Source organism: Halichoerus grypus, chromosome 11, assembly GCF_964656455.1.
Source record: "Halichoerus grypus chromosome 11, mHalGry1.hap1.1, whole genome shotgun sequence".
NCBI lineage: Eukaryota > Metazoa > Chordata > Mammalia > Carnivora > Phocidae > Halichoerus > Halichoerus grypus.
In genome coordinates, this window is record NC_135722.1 from 69,787,486 (window position 1) to 69,809,691 (window position 22,206).

A 22,206-nucleotide genomic window follows, 5' to 3' on the forward strand; every position below is an offset into this window, starting at 1 on the left:
AGATTGGATAAAAAAACAAGACCCAACAATATGCTGTCCGCAAGAGACTCATTTTAGACCCAAAGACACCCCCAGATTGAAAGTGAGGGGGTGGAAAACAATTTACCATGCTAATGGACACCAAAAGAAAACTGGGGTGGCAATCCTTATATCAGATAAATTAGATTTTAACCCAAAGACTATAATAAGAGATGAGGAAGGACACTTATATCCTACTTAAAGGGTCTATCCAACAAGAAGATCTAACAATTGTAAATATCTGTGCCCCTAACATGGGAGCAGCCAATTATAGAAGCCAATTAATAACAAAAGCAAAGAAACGCATTGACAACAATACAGTAATAGTAGGGGACTTTAACACTCCCCTCACTGTAATGGACAGATCATCTAAGCAAAATATCAACAAGGAAGTAATGGCGTTAAATGACACACTGGACCAGTTGGACTTCACAGATATATTCAGAACATTCCATCCCAAAGCAACAGAATACACATTTTTCTCTAGTCCCCCTGGAACATTCTCCAGAATAGATCACATCCTAGGTCACAAATCAGGTCTCAGCCAGTACCAAAAGACTGGGATCATTCCCTGCATATTTTCAGACCACGATGTTTTGAAACTAGAACTCAATCACAAGAGGAAAGTTGGAAAGAACTCAAATACAAGGAGGCTAAAGAGCATCCTACTAAAGAATGAATGGACCAACCAGGAAATTAAAGAAGAATTAAAAAAATTCATGGAAACAAATGAAAATGAAAACACAACTCTTCAAAATCTTTGGGATGCAGCAAAGGCAGTCCTAAGAGGAAACTATATAGCAATACAAGCCTTTCTCAAGAAACAAGAAAGGTCTCAAATACATAACCTAACCCTACACCTAAAGGAGCTGGAGAAAGAACAGCAAATAATGCCTAAATCCAATAGGAGAAGAGAAATAACAAAGATCAGAGCAGAAATCAATGAAATAGAAACCAAAAGAACAGTAGAACAGATCAACAAAACTAGGAGCTGGTTCTTTGAAAGAATTAACAAAATTGATAAACTCCTGGCCAGACTTATCAAAAAGAAAAATGAACAAAATAATTAAAATCATGAATGAAAGAGGAGAGATCACAACCAACACCAAAGAAATACAAACAATTATAAGAACATATTAGATAATCTGGAAGAAATGGATGCATTCCTAGAGATGTATCAACTATCAAACTGAACCAGAAAGAAATAGAAAACCTGCACAGACCCATAACCAGTAAGGAGATTGAAGCAGTCATCAAAAATCTCCCAACAAACAAGAGCCCAGGGCCAGACAGCTTCCCATGGGAATTCTACCAAACATTTAAAGAAGAACTAATACCTATTCTTCTGAAACTGTTCCAAAAAATAGAAATGGAAGCAAAATTCCCAAACTTATTTTACAAGGCTAGCATTACCTTGATCCCAAAACCAAAGACCCCATCAAAAAGGAGAATTACAGACCAATATCCCTGATGAACATGGATGCAAAAATTCTCACCAAATTACTAGCCAATAGGATCCAACAGTACATTAAAAGGATTATTCACCACGACCAAGTGGGATTTATTCCTGGGCTGCAAGGTTGGTTCAATATCCACAAATCAATCAATGTGATACATTAATAAAAGAAAGAACAAGAACCATATGATCCTCTCAATAGATGCAGAAAAAGCATTTGACCAAGTACAGCATCCTTTCTTGATCAAAACTCTTCAAAGGATAGGGAGAGAGGGTACATACCTCAATATCATAAAAGCCATCTATGAAAAACCCACAGCGAATATCATTCTCAAAGGGGAAAAACTGAGGTCCTAAGGTCGTAGGGTAGCTCCCTGACCCCCTAAGGTGAGGATCAGCACAGGAATTCCACTATCACCACTGCTATTCAACATAGTACTAGAAATCCTAGCCACAGCAATCAGACAACAAGAAGAAATAAAAGGCATCCAAATCGGCAAAGAAGTCAAACTCTCACTCTTTGCAGATGATATGATACTTTATGTGGAAAACCCAAAAAACTCCACCCCAACACTGCTAGAACTCATACAGGAATTCAGTAAAGGGGCAGGATATAAAAGCAATGCACAGAAACCAGTGGCATTTCTATACACCAACAACAAGACAGAAGACAGAGGAATTAAGGAGTCGATCCCATTTACAACTGCACCCAAAACCATAAGATACTAGGAATAAATCTAACCAAAGAGGCAAAGAATCTGTACTCAGTAAACTATGAAATACTCATGAAAGAAATTGAGGAAGACACAAAGAAATGGAAAAACATTCCATGCTCATGGATTGGAAGAACAAATATTGTGAAGACGTCAATGCTACCTAGAGCAATTACATACTTAATGCAATCCCTATCAAAATACCACCCACTTTTTTCAAAGAAATGGAACAAATAATCCTAAAATTTGTATGGAACCAGAAAAGACTCCAAATAGCCAGAGGAACGTTGGAAAAGAAAAGCAAAGCTGGTGGCATCACAATTCCCGACTTCAAGCTCTATTACAAAACTGCAATCAAGACAGGATGGTACTGGCATGAAAACAGACACCTACATCAATGGAACAGAATAGAGAGCCCAGAAAAGGACCCTCAACTCTATGGTCAACTCATCTTCGACAAAGCAGGAAAGAATGTCCAATGGAAAAAAGACAGTCTCTTCAACAAATGGTGTTGGGAAAATTGGACAGCCACATGCAGAGGAATGAAACTGGACCATTTCCTTATACCACACACAAAAATAGACTCAAAATGGTTGAAAGACCTAAATGTGAGACAGGAGTCCATCAAAATCCTAAAGGAGAACACAGGCAGCAACCTCTTCGACCTCAGCCGCAACAACTTCTTCCTAGAAACATCACCAAAGGCAAGGGAAACAAGGGCAAAAATGAACTATTGGGACTTCATCAAGATAAAAAGCTTTTGCACAGCAAAGGAAACAGTCAACAAAACCAAAAGACAACCAACAGAATGGGAGAAGATATTTGCAAATGACATATCAGATAAAGGGCTAGTATCCAAAATCTATAAAGAACTTATCAAACTCAACACCCAAAGAACAAATGATCCAATCAAGAAATGGGCAGAAGACATGAACAGACATTTTTCCAAAGAAGACATCCAAATGGCCAACAGACACATGAAAAAGTGCTCAACATCACTCGGCAACAGGGAAATCCAAATCAAAACCTCAATGAGATACCACCTCACACCAGTCAGAATGGCTCAAATGAACAAGTCAGGAAATGACAGATGTTGGCAGGGATGTGGAGAAAGGGGAACCCTCCTACACTGTTGGTGGGAATGCAAGCTGGTGCAGCCACTCTGGAAAACAGTATGGAGGCTTCTCAAAAAGTTGAAAATAGAGCTACCCTACGACCCAGCAATTGCACTACTGGGTATTTACCCCAAAGATACTAATGTAGTGAACTGAAGGGGTATGTGCACCCCAATGTTTATAGCAGCAATGTTCACAACAGCTAAACTATGGAAAGAGCCTAGATGTCCATCAACAGATGAATGGATAAAGAAGACGTGGTGTATATGTGTGTGTGTGTGTGTGTGTGTGTGTATATATATATATATATACACACACACACACACAATGGAATATTATGCAGCCATAAAAAAAAACACAACAAAATCTTGCCAATTGCAACAACGTGGATGGAACTAGAAGGTATTATGCTAAGCAAAATAAGTCAATCAGAGAAAGACATATATCATATGATCTCACTGATATGAGGAATTCTTAATCTCAGGAAACAAACTGAGGGTTGCTGGAGTGGTGGGGGGTGGGAGGGATGGGGTGGCTGGGTGATAGACATTGGGGAGGGTATGTGCTATGCTGAGCGCTGTGAATTGTATAAGACTGATGAATCACAGACCTGTACCTCTGAAACAAATAATACATTACATGTTTAAGAAAAAAAAAAGAAGAAGATAGTAGGAAGGGAAAAACAAAGGGGGGAAATCAGTGGGGGAGACGAACCATGAGAGACTATGGTCTCTGAGAAACAAATTGAGGGTTCTAGACGGGAGGAGGGTGGGGGAATGGGTTAGCCTGGTGATGGGTATTAAAGAGGGCACGTATTGAATGGATCACTGGGTGTTATATGCAAACAATTAATCATGGAACACTACATCAAAAAATAAATAAATAAATTAGTTAAAAACAAAAACAGAGGGTGAAGAAAATTCCAGGAAAAGAAATGATTCAGTACTTAGAATGTAGAAATGTGTATGATTGTCTAGTACAAAGGTATTTATATTGCCCTGGCTTCCCCCACTAGATTATGGCCTGCCAGATTATAAAGCAATGACTGCTTCATGATCTGCTGTGGATGCACAAAATGGCTGTATTTTATCAATATTAGCTATGAAGCTCACATATCTGAAAAATACATTCTGAAATAAATTATGACTTGGAAACTTGACAGAATTGTGCTACAACTTAGCTTACTATAAGGTTAAACAAATGATCCCATATGCTCCCCAAATACCAGAAATTAATCGAACATAAATTCCAAATAGACCAGTGAGGTATACACTAGCTCTAGCACCATCATTCATTTGTCCAATACATGTTTATCAAGTAACTATTATGTACCAAGCACTGTTCTAGGCCCTGAGGTTTCAGTTATGGGCAAAGCAGACATACATCCATGCCCTTCTAAAGCTTATACTCTAAAGGGGGTTGTCAGACTATAAACAACATAAGGAGGTAAAATATTGTATGTACACAGTAATAAGGGTTAAAAAGAAGAATAGAGCAGGGATAGAAGACAGAAAGTGTCAGAGATGTAGAAAATTTTAATAATGTAGCCAAAGAAGTATACATGTTAAAAGTAAAATCTGGGTAAAGACCTAAAAGAAGTAAGAGAATGAGTCGTGCAAATATCTACAGAAAGAACATTCTAGGTAAAGGCAAAATCAAATGCAAAGCCCCTGGCGCAGACTTCTGCTTCGTATGTTAAGGAACAGCAAGGAAGGTAGTGTGACTCTAGTGCGGTAAAACTGGGGAGAGAGGAAGTGATGTCGAGGGATAGTACGATCATGTGGATTCTTTTTGGACTTTAACAGACTGGGCTTTAATATCACATGAAAGTGATTTTCCAGAAGAGTTTTCAATAGAAAGCAGACACGCAATGACCAGCATTTCAACAAGAATTAAGGCACAAAGGCAGAACTGAGGGGGCAGTTAGGAAATGACTGCAAAAATCCTGGTGGGAGAGATGACAGGGGCTTGGATCAGGAGACATGGCCCTATCAGTGGAGAGAATTAGTGGAAGATTGGGCAGAAAAGTATGCGGTCAGATCTGACTTGGGATGTGAAGGAAAGATAAGGCTCAATGAAGACACTAAGGTTTTCGGCAGGAGCAAATAAAAGATGGTACCACGTTGACTGAGGTGGAGAAACCTGCGGAGGAGCAGATTTGCGTGGACTTAACAGAAATTAGTTTTGATGTGTCAATTTTTAGATACTAAGCAGCTGGATATAGGCGGCTAAATTTCTGAGAGAGGTCTGCATAGGAGATATAAATGGGGGAAGCATCACTATCCAGGTACTATTTTTTGTAAACCATGAAACTAAATGAAATCACCTAGAAAGTGCAGATAGAAGGGAAACTAGTTGTGAGACTGAGTCCCAGGGAATTCCAATGGTTAAGTTCCCAGAGATAAGGAGAAACCAGCAAAGGAGACTGGAAAAATTTTTGATATAATTTAAAATATAAATATGATATAAATATAAAATACTGAGTGTGTATGCATGCAAGGGATCTGGAAACATACACACTGACATTAATAGGATGTTCTCTGAGTGGTGGGAATATGTGTAACTTTTCATTTCTTCTTTGCCTTTATCTATGTTTTCTAAATTTCTACATTTACTGTGAAAATATATTATTTGTGATATTAGTTTAAGTGTGGGACTGAGGGATATCTGCCTTCTAAATTTCTGCCCCAGTGTCCCCTGTGGCTCTTATCTCCTTTGAATCTGCCCTTCCTTGGGAGTCTACTAGTCAAGCAAATTTGTGTTCCCTCCAGGTATACACTGCTTTACCCAATGGTTTTGTTAATGCTGCTTCTGATCCCTTACCTACTCTTGCTTCAATAGCCTTTATGGCAGTTTTTAAGAGCATGGGCTGGAATCAAGCGGACCTGGGTTTGAATCCTAATACTGCCATTTGTTGGCTATGTGCCCTTGGTCACTTAGCCTCTTTGAGCCTAATTGGAATGACAACAGTATCACTCTAAAGAGTTTTAATGAGGATTGAATGAGATAATATTTTAAAATAGTCCTTTTATAAAATCGTCCCAGATCCTTCACCTTGTAGTATTTGCTCTATTCCCTGAATTCATGTGACATTTTTATTGATACTTTGTATTTATTACTAAGCTAATATTATAGCTATTTATACATGTTTTATCTTCCAACAGACTTTGGATCCCTTAAAGGTTAAATTGGTACTCTATACAGCACCTGGTATAATCCTTGCACAAAACAGATGTTCAATAAATTCTGCTTAATGAATAATATAGTGAATTGCCTCCACTGGGCTTTCTGGTCAACTACCTGATTGAGGTTCCAAGATAGCATCCCTCGCCCCACCCTGGAAAATTGAAAGATGGATAATAAAACTCCCTCATCCAATGGGCTCAGGCAACAGAGGTCCTCAAAAAGAGAATCAGGGACTGACAACGTAGCAGGCAGAAACCTTCAGTGTTCCTCATGGCTTTTCAAAATATTAAGGAAAATAGCATCACAGAACTAGAGAGAGCCCTGTAGATAACTCAGTTTAATTGAGACTCACAAAGATTAAATAATTTTTGGCAGGCCTGGGACCAGAACCCAGCAAAATGCCATCTCAAAACCCAGGTTTAATCACATTCTACAACTTGGTATCTGCTCTTCCATTATTTTCTAAACATATAATTTTTTATCATATTTTAAAATCCAAATAGTGTTAGTATGAAATCTATATCAATATATTTTATTCTTCTCTATATATTGTAAATATCTTTCCATATTGGTTCATTTTGTTGATGGGGACAACAATAACAATAATTAAAATACAGAGAGAGATTACCACATGCTAGGCACTATGTTTAGTGTTTCACGTGAAATATCAATTGTCATAAAAAGGTGTAAGATAAACAATTTTATGCATATTTTATAGATGAGAGATCTGAGGCTCTGACAGATGGGATGGTTTGGTTAATATTCTAAAGCAAGTGACTATCAGAGCCAAGATTCACACTCAGAACATCCATTTCTTTTTAACAACTGCATAGCATTCAACTATATTATTATACCAAAAGTTATTTAATTATCTCCTATTAGTAGATATTTAGATTGTTTATAGATTTTCCTACTGTTATAAATAATATTGTACTTAACTTACTTTTGAAAGTATTTCTATAGGACAAATGCATGATATTGCTGGCATAAGCATTTTCACATTTTACTATCAATTTAGATTTTAAAAGGTAACATCAACTTCCTACACAAGTTCATGGGTGAGGCCATTTCTCCTTAGCTATCCCACCAGGAGGTATATTCATTTACTTAACAAGAGTCTTGGAGAAAAAAAAAAAAAAGGATGGGAAATAGTAATACCATATTACTTTTTCAGTTTACAGAATCTTTTCCCATTATTAATCCCACTTCAACCTACAACAAAATTACTGCCAAGAACATCTGATTATCCCATGTCATGTATCAGGAAATAGTCTCCAAGAGAATAAATTATTTGCTTTAAGTTATAATTCTGAGGTAGTAGAGGTTATAGATTGGTAGCAAAAAAAAAAAAAATTAGGTTCTTGTTATAGATAAGGAATAGGACTTAAAAAGCTTTCAAAATGTTATAGATCTACAACCTAAAATATGGAGAGCTTTAATTCAATCAAAAGCAGTAAATGATAGTTTACATAAATAGTGTAACTTACATAATAGGTTGGTTTAGGGTCTTATTTTCAGAACCACCAGTCTGCTTTATTCAATAGTATATTTCTTGGCTCATAGCATAAAAAAATTAATCACTCCCCCATTATAGAAAACAGTAGACACATATTTAATATGCATAAAAGTATTTTGCTTCCGGTCATACAGTCTTATTGTATCCTAAATGAAGAAAAAATGTTGGTGGGTAGAATCTGCATAAATGGCAACTTACACTGCAACCAGATTCACAGCTCACATTGTCTTTTATTTTCAACAATCTTCTCAAACATTGACCATCTTTCTGGCACAGATGTCTCTTATATAACTTAATCCCCACACAAGCAAATCACACATTTCAGGACATCAACACTAAAATGATTCCTTCTGCCCGAGCAATAGCCTCATACCAAATAGACAGGGGTGTCAATATTGCATATGCCATGAATGCATTTGATGTATTTTCCTGAAAACAAGTGCATCCCATAGATAAGAGACACTTTGAGGTATGATACCGAGAGCTTTATAGTCTAGGAAAGCTCTATTGTTGTAGCTATCGCAAGCACACATCTGTGACCTTGTAAACAAGAAAGCCCATCACCCTCTCTGTTTAGCCCAGATCCAAAAATATGCCATAGTTTCAACAAAACCCTCTTAAACCAAAAAGGGCCATAAAATAACATTGTACAAAAGTGAAATCTGTTATTTTCTGCATTAATTAAAAGGTGCTGGCACTAGAATAAAACTCACTAAATCATTGTAAATCATTAAATAACTGGTTTAGTAGTCCATGAAGACCTGAAACAGCCTTCTACAGCAAAGCAATAAAAATGATGTAATCTACTGTTAACTAGTCTCAATTTAATTATCAAGCAGGGATTCCAGGCGTCTTCCCATTTTGCAGCCTTCAGCTGCTTTCTTGTTATTTATGGCATACCTTGAAAGACTGTAAAGCATTATCGTGCATATTATATTACTTATCATCAGGTGCTTGAAAATGTGCTTTTGCATTTCTAACTCGATCTCTAGTTACTTATTTTTTTTTTTTTTTTTTTTTTTTTTTTTAAAGATTTTATTTATTTATCTGAGAGAGAGAATGGGAGACAGAGAGCATGAGAGGGGAAGGGTCAGAGGGAGAAGCAGACCCCCTGCTGAGCAGGGAGCCCGATGTGGGACTCGATCCCGGGACTCCAGAATCATGACCTGAGCCGAAGGCAGTTGCTTAACCAACTGAGCCACCCAGGCGCCCGATCTCTAGTTACTTATTAATAGCTAATATTTATTGGGTGACTACTTTGTGCTAAATAATGTATAAGCATTATTTAATATAAGTCTCAAAATGACCCTGTGAGGTAGGTATGATTACTACCTACATTAAATATCTTTAGAAACTGAGGTTTCGAGGTGAAGAATCATGCCAGGAGTCTCATACCTAATATAAATGGCAGAATCAGGACATGAACCCAACTCTCTCTGGCTCCAAAGCCCACACTCAACATAATCAGATGATAATGTCTCCCAAAAGACCAAATGGGTTGGCTGGTTAAACCCTATGCATTGATTGCAAAACATTCTGTAGACTCTCTCTGCTTTCCATTACAAGTTTATGTAATGCCAGCCAACTACATTTAAAAGCCATACAAACCAACTAAGTAAATAGAGGTAACTCTATTTCCTGGAATCATTTAGATCACAGTTCCCCAACCTTAGCACTGTTGACATATTGTTGTGGAGGTTTACTGTCCTGTGCATTGTAGATGTTTAGCAGCATCCCCAGTCTCCAGATGCCAATAGCAAACACACCTCCTCTTAGTTGTAACAAATGAGAATGTCCCCAGACACTGTCAAATGTCCCTTGCAGGTCAAAGTCATCCCCAGCTGAAAACTGCTGATTTATATCCTGGCAAGGTCAACATAAGCATCAAAAAAGAATATAACTAAGAGCTAATCATCTGGATTTGTCAGTCCCAGAACACTTTTTCCTGAAACATCCTAATAATTTAAGGGGAGTAGTTTGGAATAGGTTTGTCTTATCCCTTCTTTACTTTGTAACTTGTTTCTGGCTGTATTATATTGTTTTCAACTTGCAATTTCAATTTGAAAAATACAGATTAAACCCTGAGAGTGAAGGATGATATTGCCTTACATTAAATAAGCATGGTTCTGAGTAGCCATAAGTTGTAATAAATGAATGAGAAGAGATCTTGTGATACACTTTATCATTTCCAAGACCATTTTTAATATGAAATATCAAGTTCATTTTAATTTTAACAAGACAAAGAATATTTTATACAGTAATTATACATTGGTTTTTCAAAATCTCATTTTTATTTTTAAAAAGGTAATTATTATGTTATTTACTTTTTTCTCAGTCTTTAAAGAGATCTACATTATTGTGTTTTAAGGCAAATTGATTTTTAAGAAATATTTTTCAATTATTCCTCTGTAAAATATTATAAATGTAAACAGGCTAATTATTATTATTATTACATTGCCCATTAGCACCATTATGATTATGATCTTTTAATTTTCCTCAGAACATTTATGTTTAAGAGGATAAAGTTTAAGAGCAAAGTTTAAGAGCAATGGCCTATAGCCAGAGTTACTGTGAAAACTGATCATTAGGGAATTATTCATAGGTCTGATATTTTTCTAAGACCAACAGAATAATATCTACATTAAATACATTTTTTCACATCTAAATCTTTCCTTTACATTTCCTAACTAGTTTGACTAAAATAAGAGAAGATATTTGAAACAGCAATTATGTACCAACTACAGGGTTGCTGAGAAGATTAAATTCAGGAACAAGGGAAAGCTAGGAAACATTTGATATTCAAAGGCCTAGATGAGATTAATAGTCACAACTACCGTTTCTACACCGTTAATTGTGGGTCTGGAACTTTGCTTATATTTGTACAATTAATTCACTGTAATTATTCAATGTGCCTTAGAGTGTTACAACCTGTTCCCCATTTTTTTTTTAAAGAGGCTCCGTGCCCAGCATGGAGCATGGAGCCCAACGTGGGGCTTGAGCTTACGACCCTGAGATCAAGACCTGAGCTAACATCAAGAGTGAGACACTTAACTGACTGGGCCACCCAAGTGCCCCCTCCCGCCCCCGCCCCCCCACTCCCCATTTGAAAAATGAGGAAAGCAGAGGCAGAGCAATGTTAAGTAACTCACCCTAGGTTACATAGCTAGTAATCCCATACAGAGATGGGATTCAAACTCAGGCAATCTTGTGCAACGGTCTGCCCTCCCAACCATACCACAACTCACTGGAAACCACAACAAAACAATTCCATGATGTTTAGCCACACCATAGATGAAAAAAGTTACCTAATGTAATGAGAGAGGGTAGTTTGATTTCCAAACCAATCGGATGTGTGTATTTATTTATTTTTCCCATTTCCTTGTCATATGACAGTGGAAGGAAAAAAAAAACAACAACTCAGTTTTAACAACAGAGAACTAAGAACAAATATTGCCTTGCATAATTGTTATGAGGATTAAATAACATCAATGCGCGGCATGGTGCCCGACATGCTCAAGAAAGGGTAGTTGTTGGAGCAGGGATGAGCCTGAACCAAGACTTTTGTTTGGTTCCCCTTCTGATATATAATTCAAACAAGACTAGAACTGATAAAATCTAGATTTTTTTTCTTCCTCTGTTAATTTAAAGGAAATGAAAGCAGGCTATGGCATAATGTTTTTTAGAACTACTTTTTAACTGGCTGAGATGAAGAAATACCAAGAAGATATTGCTTTTTACAAATAGTTGAAAATTCAAAATCAAAATTCAAATTTTATTTTTCACATCATGAACTAAAAAATATTTCTTTTGATGCTCCTATCTTACGTCCTCCTTAGCTCCACTCATTAATGAAAATAATGACTAAATGATGCTTCAGGAAAGCATTAATATTTCTCTGAATTTTAAAAATAACACATATTTTTAAACTATAGGATGTTCCTGCTTTGTAGTAATACACCTTCAGCATAACCAAACTCCAAACAAACTGATTAGCTTTAGCATATCCCAATATAAATAAAAAAATAGTCCTCAGTATTTTATAAAGTTAGTTTATAGCCTATTAAAATAACAGAGCAAAGAGTATAAGGAAGAATAGTTGGATGCATCTCTTTCTTCATCCCATGAGGACAGAAAGCCTGGGAGAGAATGGTATACAAATAAGTACAATATTTTTCATTATTAGTGTTATCTCATATTTTCTACCTGTAATTGCACCTATGCTTTATTGCCATTTACTTTAGTTTTTTTAAATCTAAAATGCTCTGAAAAATTCCATAAAAGAGAATGTAAGACTCCTATAAAATCTTTAATGTGTTTTGAACAAAAATGAGAACATGAGAATTATTAAAATCCTTTAGTCACAAAAGTAATCCATATTTTGTGTTGGTTGGACAAAGTTTTCACTTTGGTGTTTGTCACCATGTCTATACATGGACTATGAAGTGATGGCAGAGGCCTGTGTCTCCCTATGGAAGTAAGTACTTGGATTGTTCAAACATCACCCCCTCTCCCAAATAATCTGAATAAATCCTTTAACAAATCAACATTGCAGTTTGGTTTCTCTTTGAGTACAGCCCACAGCCAAAATACTGCCATGTGATAACAGAGATCTAAGGGGTGCAATGAAAATATCCAAATGATACATCTTGTCAAGCAGAGTGTAAATGACTAGGGAAAGCTTTTCTCTTAAAAGAAGCAGTTACGTGGAAAGTATTGTACCCACAGTCTCCTCCTAAGAAACCCTGAAGGATCTGTCCGGAGTGCTGAAAATGTCCCCACTGGAGAAGGCTTTGTAGGATGTGCATTAACCTGATGAGTTCAGGAAGCAATATTTTCAAGTCCCAAACTAAACAGAAACTGAAATCTATAAAGGACAGAAATAGTCACAACTGATTCTTAAATGTGTAATTCATAGATATAAGAGAGAAATTAAAGGAGAAAATTCCTTGTGCTCTATGATGGTAATGAGGGTCACAAAGCACACCTAACAAGAGGTAGCATGCCTGAACACGCCAAAACTCAAAAGAATGTCTAGAATGTTTTATAACTAAGAGGATTCTACAGAAAACCTTGGCTTAGCCCCACTGGGGGAAGAGGCTGAACATAGTAAAAGGCAATGTTAACTTGGCTGTCTCAAATGGCCAGAAGCCAACATTAAGAATACAGATTAGCTCTGCCCCAGTCTCAAGGGACTCAGAACAATAAAACAATATGTAGGGAATGAAGAAAAAGGTGGAAGGGAGTAGTGCCTTCCCACTGGCCTGTCTCAATTTCTTAGCGGGAAGTAAGGTGTTGGAGAATCTGTTTGGTTACTCAAGCTTACAGTTCAGCTGAGGCAGCACCAGGATTGTGCCTAAATAAGCACAAGTTCTTGTTAACCTCTCCTCAATTTCCCTTCCCCACAGCACCTGCTCCGAAGGGAAATGAGGGCAGTTGGAAATTCCAGCACTAGTTCCAAGAGCCTTCCAGGCAGACTCTTCACTTCCCTTTGTGAGGTCCCAAGTCTGGGTTAGGCTCTGGTCACCAGCTAGCTCATGGACCTGACTGGGGTTCTTTCCCCAAGTCGCTGTAGCCTGGGTTCCCTCCTTGGTACGATACTCAGGCTGCCACTCCCGGGTAAGTAGGAGGCTGTGTTTCCAAAAGGAAAGGTGCATCCACAGGAGAGGAAAGAGCAGGAGGGCGCAGACTGGGTTTCAGAAAGAAGCACGCTAGGCTGAGTGAGAGCTGTGCTTTCAGCACCACCGGCTGTCCCCCCTCCTCCTGCCGCAGGCGCCACGGTCGCGGCATCTTACCGATCTACTGGGAAGCGATTCTCCTTCCTTCCCTCTGCACCTTTTCTTCTCCCAATTCTGAGCCCTCCAGCCCTCCGGTGGTTTGGGGCAGCACAATCTGCATTCTAAACACGCACACCTGGCCTTAGGGAGTGGGAACTCGGATCCGAAGGCATGCAGGATCCCTTTCTCAATCCTTGCATTCATTCCCTCCTTTATATCCCATTGCTCTCGCCTTTTCTCCCAACAGGTTTAACTAAGGCCATCAGCAAATGGAGCGGACTTCAAGCTCAAGGTCTAGCCAGCCCTGTTCCACGCTCTTCCCACTCCCAAACCAAACTGTGAGCTACCCAGCAAGCTGATAGCTCCTACATCCTTCCCGGGCGCGTGGACACTTGGGCACACAGACCCTTAGCAAGCTTACCCCCCTGTTGGCTGCACAGCGGGCAGTGAGATGCAGTCTAGCTAGCGCCCCATAAAGTTGGGCCGTGCTGATCAGCGGGGCAGAGCCGGCCTCTCCATTCCCGGGCTCCCCACCAAGAAGATCTTAAGCTCATCTCCTGCGCTCAGTGCGCACAGAACAGCAGAGCTGAGGGCGGCGTGTGCAGCAATCTCCTTGCTACTGAGAAAGGGGGGAAGGGGGGAAGGGGAGCTTGCGGAGGAGGGAGGGGTGGTAGTTTGTATTTATAGAGAACAGAGTTCTCAGCGCAACTTTTTGGTGCCACCAAGTGGCACAGTGAGTTCCTTTAGGAACACAGACTTCAGGTCGAATCTGGAGGGGTGAACCAGCTCTGAAGCCAGATGCTCACATGATAAAGGGATCAGGGGCACCCCTAGGACTTGAGTTTTCCCATGTGCACCTTCATATCTCAGCACCTGGGATGCAGATCCCTGAGTTCTAGGAATGAGCTTGCATTGAGGGGAAGAAGAACCTGTACCCGCCTTGAACAAGTGGCAGAGTTGTCAAGGACAATGAGCAGATGCCAGTTGCCTCCTAGGAGTCTAGGAACCCTTGTCTCATGAAGAACAGCCATTCTCCTTTCCCTCCTAACCCCTCTGCCCAGATTACAGTATTCTCAGATCTCACTCTAAAACCTTCCTGCCATCTGGAGTGCCCAACCTTTCAAGTACGATGCCATTCATTTTCGTTGTTTTAGAATCAATACCAGATTATTTCCCAAACCCTCAGATTCAAAGAACTTCACAGCTTGCCACCAAACCTCCTTCTTTATTTGTTACCTTAAAAAAGCAAGTGACTTTGAATCTCTCCAAACAGCACTCAGAACTCTAGGTTCCCTTGGTTATAGTCTAAGTGTCTGATTGTCCTTCTCAACCATTTCCACAAACCTCTCAGCATGCATTAAACCAACAGCACAGCCAGGAGCTTGCAAATGTCTTTGATACTTTGAGGGAGAATGCCCTGAAGCTTCATTTATCTGGATTTTCTGAGTGCTCTTCCTTCCTTGTATGCAGATCCAAAAACCATATGCTCATGGACAGACAATACTGCATGGAACTTTTGTGCCCTCAAACACAGAAGAATCTCTATATTTTACAGAAATGGAGGAAATGGAGAAACTGAGTACACAAAGGTTAAGGGACTTTTTCAAGGTCACACATTTTCCTAGAGACCAACCCAGGAATTACCCAGGGTGGTACTAAATGAACACAATGATGCCAAACCTGACTTCCAGGCTTCCGCTCCTTCTACCACCCCATCCACTCATACTCAACTCCCTTTCCTCCCCCACCCCCACCCGTCCCTCTCTCTGACCCCATCCTTTGCCAAAGTTCCATAAAAAAACCTAGTGTAAGGATGTTTCCTTATCCCCATTGGGAGTATATGAACCTGAGCTTATAGGTCCAGAGTTACAGGTGTACCCCCTTAAAAATGGCCCCCTGTTCTAGAAAACCTCTCCCTCCTCTAGTTCCGTCATGGAAGTGTCATTTTAGAAATGGAACACTGGCATTCACACCCAACCAGGGTACTCTTTTCAGGGTAAAGCATTAGCAAATGCTCTTACTAGCCCCCAAACACCTAATGGTCTCAAAGATAGATAACCTCCCCCCCCCCCCCCCCGTTATGCACCCTTTTGTGCACATGTATCGGTATGCGAGAAAGAGAGTGAGAGAGATCGAAATCCAAACGCCTCCTTTGGCTCAGATCTCTATTTTCTCCTCTGATTTTTTTAGTTGGTTTTCTATGGAAACAAGCCCACTTAAGTCCCTCACTTATGGAAATAAAAGCAAAATGATCTTCATAAACCTCTCGTTGGAGCGACGCTGCGGTAGCCTGCGCTCCCGACTAGAAATTCGTGTCTGATTCACACAGCACACGTCCTTGCAGGGTGACTTTTCTAAACTTGCAGGACCTCGCAGCGTCCCTGGCTCCACCAGTCGTCCACCTGCCCACCACCTGCCCTCCTGGGTCCCTTTCGCCCGCGCTCCCGCCCCTCGCCGGAATGGTCTCCATCCCCGTGCTGGGGGAGGGGCTCCGGCGGTATCCTACATCCGTGGTGACTCTCGAGCTGAAAGAAAGAAAACGGCGCTGTGCTTACCAGGTGCGCGCCCTGAACCTGGCGCCCCCCAGCCAGCCGCTCCTCGCGGGCTTCCTGCGCTCGCGTGCCGGCCTGGGCTGCAGCTGGAGCGCGAGTGGCGGCGGCGGAGGCAGCGGCGGCAGGAAGCAGAGCGGCTCCGGGGCCCGCGGCTGTGGTGCTCGCTCTCTCGCGCCAGCGCCGGGAGCACGTGCCGCGCTCGGGCAGACGCAGCTGGAAGCGCAGCGCAGGGCCGCTTCCTACTTCTTTCTGCAGCGCGCGGCGCTGGGGGCGGGGGGCCGACCAGGGCACAGACTCTGTGGGTAACCTGGAGCCTGGAGCCTCGTAGTCTCGGGGTGCAGGCGACAGTAGCCTCGGGCTCCCTCTGCAGCTCTTCAGCTTCCCTCTGGGAGCCGCGGAAGGAGAAGGGCTGTGCGTGGAGGCGTGGGTGGTGTGTCACTCAGAGAGAAGCCGGGGGAGCAGGTAGATAATAAGCTTCATCCTGAAGATGGCACTTAAACCCCTGACAGTGATTGGGAGAAGGGGCGTCACTGCTGGAGGGTACAGAGAACCAGGAAGTCAGGGAACCCCAAGATGATTCGGAAGTGTGAGTGCTTAGAAAGAACGGTCTCTTTAATGGCATTACTTATTAATAATGCCATTTTACATTTGTCTGCACTTCTTACAAACGATTCTTTCTATATCCATTAAAATTTCTCTCTCCGTAGTAGTTAAATATGTTTAAATATGTTTTACTTATTCAAATGACTTTCCTTTCCCTCCCCCACCACCCCCATAACTACCAAGACTGTAAAAAATGCTGAAGTTATCTTTAAATTCCAAAAACAGACCTCATTTCTGCCTCTGAAAAAGAGATTGGTATAAATTAATTGCATGGCTTAATTTAAAGAAAAGAAAGACATTGCAGTAATAGGATTATTACTATTCCCATTTTATTTCCCTAGCTGAATTTTAGGAGCCAGGTGCTTGCTGCAGTTGGATGAAAGACTGAAAGCTGAGGACACTCAAGTTGAGGGGGTTGGTCCTGATGAATACATTACTAATGTAGATTTCCCACCAGACCCTTGAAAACAAAACAAGTTGTTCTTTGATAGCTTCGGGATTCAACAAGAAAAAGATATGTTACCTACCACACCTTGTTGATCTTCACAATGGCATCTTTCTTCTCCACATTTTCCTGTTACTCTGACGGTGGCATGTTAATTTCTCAGATTCTTTGATTGCAATCCAGGAAGCAAGATTTAGTACTTTGTAGACAGGCCAGCAAAGCTGTGGCTGATCTTCCTGAATGAGAAAGATGAGAAAGATGGTATAGAGAAAATACAAAAATAGTGAGAGTTCCCAGGAAAATAAAGGGGAGCTAGTGGCTAGCTGAATTCTGCAGATGTGATTAAGTTTGATGTACAAAATGATGTGTTAGCCCAGTTGTCTGGGGCATTGATGATAAGGACAAGGTCACAAATTTGATCCTGGCCTGGGCTACTTAGCTTTGAGTGAGCATAGGACACACTAAGTTCCCCATCCTTCTTCATCAGTTGGAACTAGCTCAAAGCACACCAGTGAGTGAGCTCAAACCTAAGTAAGAAGGGGTTCTCATGGTGGCTACTCAGTTACTTAAACTCTTCAATTTCCTATGCATATTTCCTGTCCTGCTATCTGCCAGGGTTGTGGAGAGTATGGGATGAAATAAGACATCTCAGAGCATGTCAGAAATGATAAAGTACTCCATAAATGGAATACATAGTTTACGAAGACATATCCACTTCTAAAAGTTAAAATGCAAAGGACATTCCCCATATTGAACAATAGTGATATTTTCAGTTGAGAAGGAAAACACAATTATATAAACTTGAATTGCTCAGTGACATTTTACAATATAGCTTTACCTCATAATGGTAATGTGCTGAATTAGGCAAAATTAAAATTTAAAGAAGCAAAGAAACAATGTTTTAAGTCCCCAAAATAAGTTTTGATCGTAAAATGTTCAAAGGTATCTCTTTTGCCTTAGGATGAGCTATTAATAATCAAAATATTGTAAATCTTATGTAGAATATTATAAAGGAATGAAAAAGTTATTTATACTTATAACTGATTTAAGTATAAAACTTGGAATTTTCATTCATTCCTTCCTTTCTCTCACACATGATAATTGGTCAGAAAATAGCTCTACCTTCGAAATGTATCCAAGAATGCTATCACTTCTAACTACCTTCACAGATACTGTGTTGAATCAAGCCATCATCATCTTTTACCTGCTTACAGCAATAGCTTCCAAACTGGTCTTTCAGCTTCTTCACTTTTTCTCTATAGGCACAGCAGCCAGAGTGGTTTCTGTTTGTTTGTTTGTTTGTTTTTTAAGGAATTTAGCTTAAATCAAAACCCTCCAGTAACTTTCCATTTTACTCGGAGTCAACACCCAAGTCTTTACCATGACTCCACATAACCTGTCCCCACTTCATTACCTTTCTGACCTCATTTCCTAGTACTCTTCCCTCTTCTTTGCTCCTTCTGCTCCAGCCGCCAAGACTCCCTTGCTATTTCTTAAACATGCTTGACATGCTCCAATCTAATGGTCTTTGCATTAGCTGTTTCTTCTGCTTGGAATGCTCTGTTCACAAGTAATCGTTGAGCTAAATTCTCTCCTTCAAATCTTTGCTAAAATCTTATCCCAAATAAGTCCTTCCCAGACTACCCTATTTAATACTACAGACTATTCTCCCTCATGATCTCAGTGTCCTTGATCCCCTTTACCCAATTCTGTTTTCCTCCATAGCTCTTAATACAGTCCATTATACCATATAATTTCCTCATTTGTTAGGATTATTCTTTATTGTCTACCTATTCCCCTCCCTCCCATTAAATGTAAATGCCTCAAGAAAAGGAATCTTTGTTTTATTGATATATTCCAAACACTGAGAAGAAAATTCTAGCACATAGAAGCCACTCAATAAATATGTTTGAATGTTTAAATGAATCCATAAATAGAGGTATACATTGCACACACTGCCCTTCATTTTCCTAGTAGGCACCACTGATAGTAAGTCATGGGAATGTTTGCAGGAGGTCTGCAAGACTACTGAGGGACAGCCCTTGTGCCCAACCTGGGCACACTTCTCCACCTCTTACCCTCTTCTTTCTTTGCATTTGTGCTTCTTAGACTTAGCCAGCTCATGTTCTAGACTCCAAAAAGATTATTGTAATCCTAAATGTTTCACAATTATCTGGTTATCTGAATCCATCAACTAATATCATAAGTAGCCTTTTAAAATAATTGGTCCAAGTGAATTTATTTTCATTCCTTTAATAGTAACTCATTAAGCATTTTTTTTTTTTTTTTTTTTTTTTTTGCCTGTTACTATAAAAAAGACTGCAACAGAATGATGAACAAAATACTGGCTTGACTTTAGAAAACCTAAAGTTCTTAAGTATGTGTGTATGAGCATATATATGTTTATTGATTTGTTCATTCCATTTATTGTATATTTATTAAACTACCATGCACCAGGCATGGCTAAGTGTTAGAGATGCAATGGTGAATGAACTAGAATGGGTCTTTGTCCTTATGGAGCTTAAAGTCAAGTAAAGGTTGGGTCACACAAACAACCTAATATGTCTTGCAACTTGTGGGACAGGCAATGAAAATTGAACAAGGTAAGTTATAAAGAATAGCATGGAATGAAGAAGGGCCTGGATATCTTTCTATAGAACATTAAAAAATAAATAAAATGTAAAAAAAAATTCTCTCTGAGATAGTAATATTAGTTAAAGATCTGAAAGAGTCAACCATGCAAAGAATGTTGCATGTGTGTTTGTGTTTGTGTGGGTTGGAGGTGGGGGAGAAATGGTTGACCAGTGAGAGTGAAGAAAGGAAGGGGTTTATAGGCATAGGGAACAACAGCTGGAACTTCTGAGGCAGGAGAACACTTGCCATGTTTTAGAAACTCAAAAGACATTGGTGTCAGTGAACTAGAGCTTGGAAAACCTTCACTGTATCTCAATGTGCTCAACTGCAAAATGGAGTTTGTTATTTTATCAGATTTTATTTAATAAATTTCAACTATTTTCTTTTTTTAATTTTGATTTAAATTCAATTAATTAACATATAATGTATTAGTTGTTTCAGGGGTACAGGTCAGTGATTCATCAGTCTTATATAATATGCAGTGCTCATTACAACACATACCCTCCCCAATGTCCATCACCTAGCTACCCCATCCCTCCCACCCCCCTCCACTCCAGCAACCTTCAGTTTGTTTCCTAAGATTAAGAATCTCTTATGTTTGTCTCCCTCTCTGATTTTGTCTTGTTTTATTTTTTTCCTCTCTTCCCCTATGATCCTCTGCCCTGTTTCTTAAATTCCACATATCAGTGAGATCATATAATTGTCTTTCTCTGATTGACTTATGTGAATGAGGCAATTATATATAAAAGTCACTAGAAATAGAAAATGAAAGCCATGCAGAAAGAGGAGGTGACACACACTCCAGTATTTTTGACTAGTGCAGGATCTGTGGTCTACCAGAAAATATTTAATTATGAGTTCACTAGCAAACAAAAAGAAGACGGCAGATGTCTTACCAAATTATTATTATCTAATGTAAGAACATGAGTTTGTTCTTCGAAAAAAATTTTTGTTAGTAAATGCTAATATCATTCCATAGACACTCGTATAAACTGTCCTTAAAGACTCAAGGCCTTCAACAAGGATTTTACAACAAAAATACAAACCTTTTTCATATTACATGGTCCTAATATAAAACTCCAATCTAGGTTCCAGGCAAAATATGGAAATTTAACTCAAAGAAGTTGTAATTTATGGGTCTAGTGTTACTTATCTCTCTATTCTCCAAGCAGGCCAGATTTAGAATATGGCCTCAGGATTTTTTTTTTCATTTGTCTGATACTGGGTAAAAAAAATAATAAAAGATCTTTATTTCTCAGTACTTGAGAAACTATATGTATTTCAGTCAGTGTTTACCAGGACAAAGTCCTGTCCAACCAGTGTTCTTGGAAACATCTCCACTCTGTGATCATTGGCCATGCTTCACTCTGTCATCATGATAGGCAAAACACTTTCTTTCCTGGAAGCCCAGAGTGAATAACCAGATCTAATTAGACTTTGAGCCCAAACCCAAAGGGTGTTTCATAGTGCTTACTGGATTTCAAGCCTAACAGATTCACACTTGAAAACTGGCTCTGGCTTTTTGGGCCAGAGGGGATTGGGCAAGCTACTAAACCTCATTTCCTAATGTGGAAATGAGAAAATGGAAAATATAATTTAAAAAATACCTTGTTCTCTTGGTTATATATGTAGTCACTTTGCAAACCAAAAAGTATCATAGTAAATCATGGTTCTTTTTTCTCACATTACTTTACAATCTGACTTTATTGTTCCAGGACAAAAGTATGCATAGGCAAGATTTTTGATAATGCTGTTGGATTACTAGGGTCTTAAATAGCAAAATAAAATTCCTCTCCGAGTTATCTTTTTATATTGACTAGAAATTTCTTATTTCCCTTCTCTAAAATATAGATAATAATATCTTTCTAGTCAGGTTGCTGCTAAGATATTAGCAATATTGGGATGAGGCAATTGTACAGTCCCCGAAACATGGTAAGTACATGGTATTTGGTGATGTAATGATACAAATGAGGATTCATTAATTTTAATTTCCAGTTATTTACATCCTGTACATTAGAAGGGGCAAAGAGTAGACATATCGCTTGGAACTTGAGGCTCACTCTTGAAGACACTTGGAAATTTGAAAAACACTTTCTAGTCTGGTGGGGTTTGTTTCTTTGTAAATATATTTAAATTGCAGGGCAAGGTCTTGTGGTAACTCTTAGTCAATACTTTTGGCAAAGGAAGTGATTTG

The 22,206-nt window shown here is 39.3% G+C and overlaps 1 protein-coding gene across 3 annotated transcripts in view; it reads right to left on the reverse strand.

The window, feature by feature from the left end:
- GRM5 (glutamate metabotropic receptor 5) overlaps positions 1–16,710 on the reverse strand; it is a 552,376-nt gene extending 535,666 nt beyond the window's left edge. For 2 of the 3 annotated variants that reach the window (XM_078058660.1, XM_036081919.2), the window contains exon 1: positions 14,200–14,393. The gene's annotated coding sequence lies outside the window, so the exon portion shown is untranslated. Of the gene's footprint in view, positions 1–14,199; positions 14,394–16,333 lie in introns of those variants that run through there. The other variant, XM_078058659.1, reaches the window with a different exon arrangement.
- Positions 16,711–22,206: the final 5,496 nt, after the last annotated feature.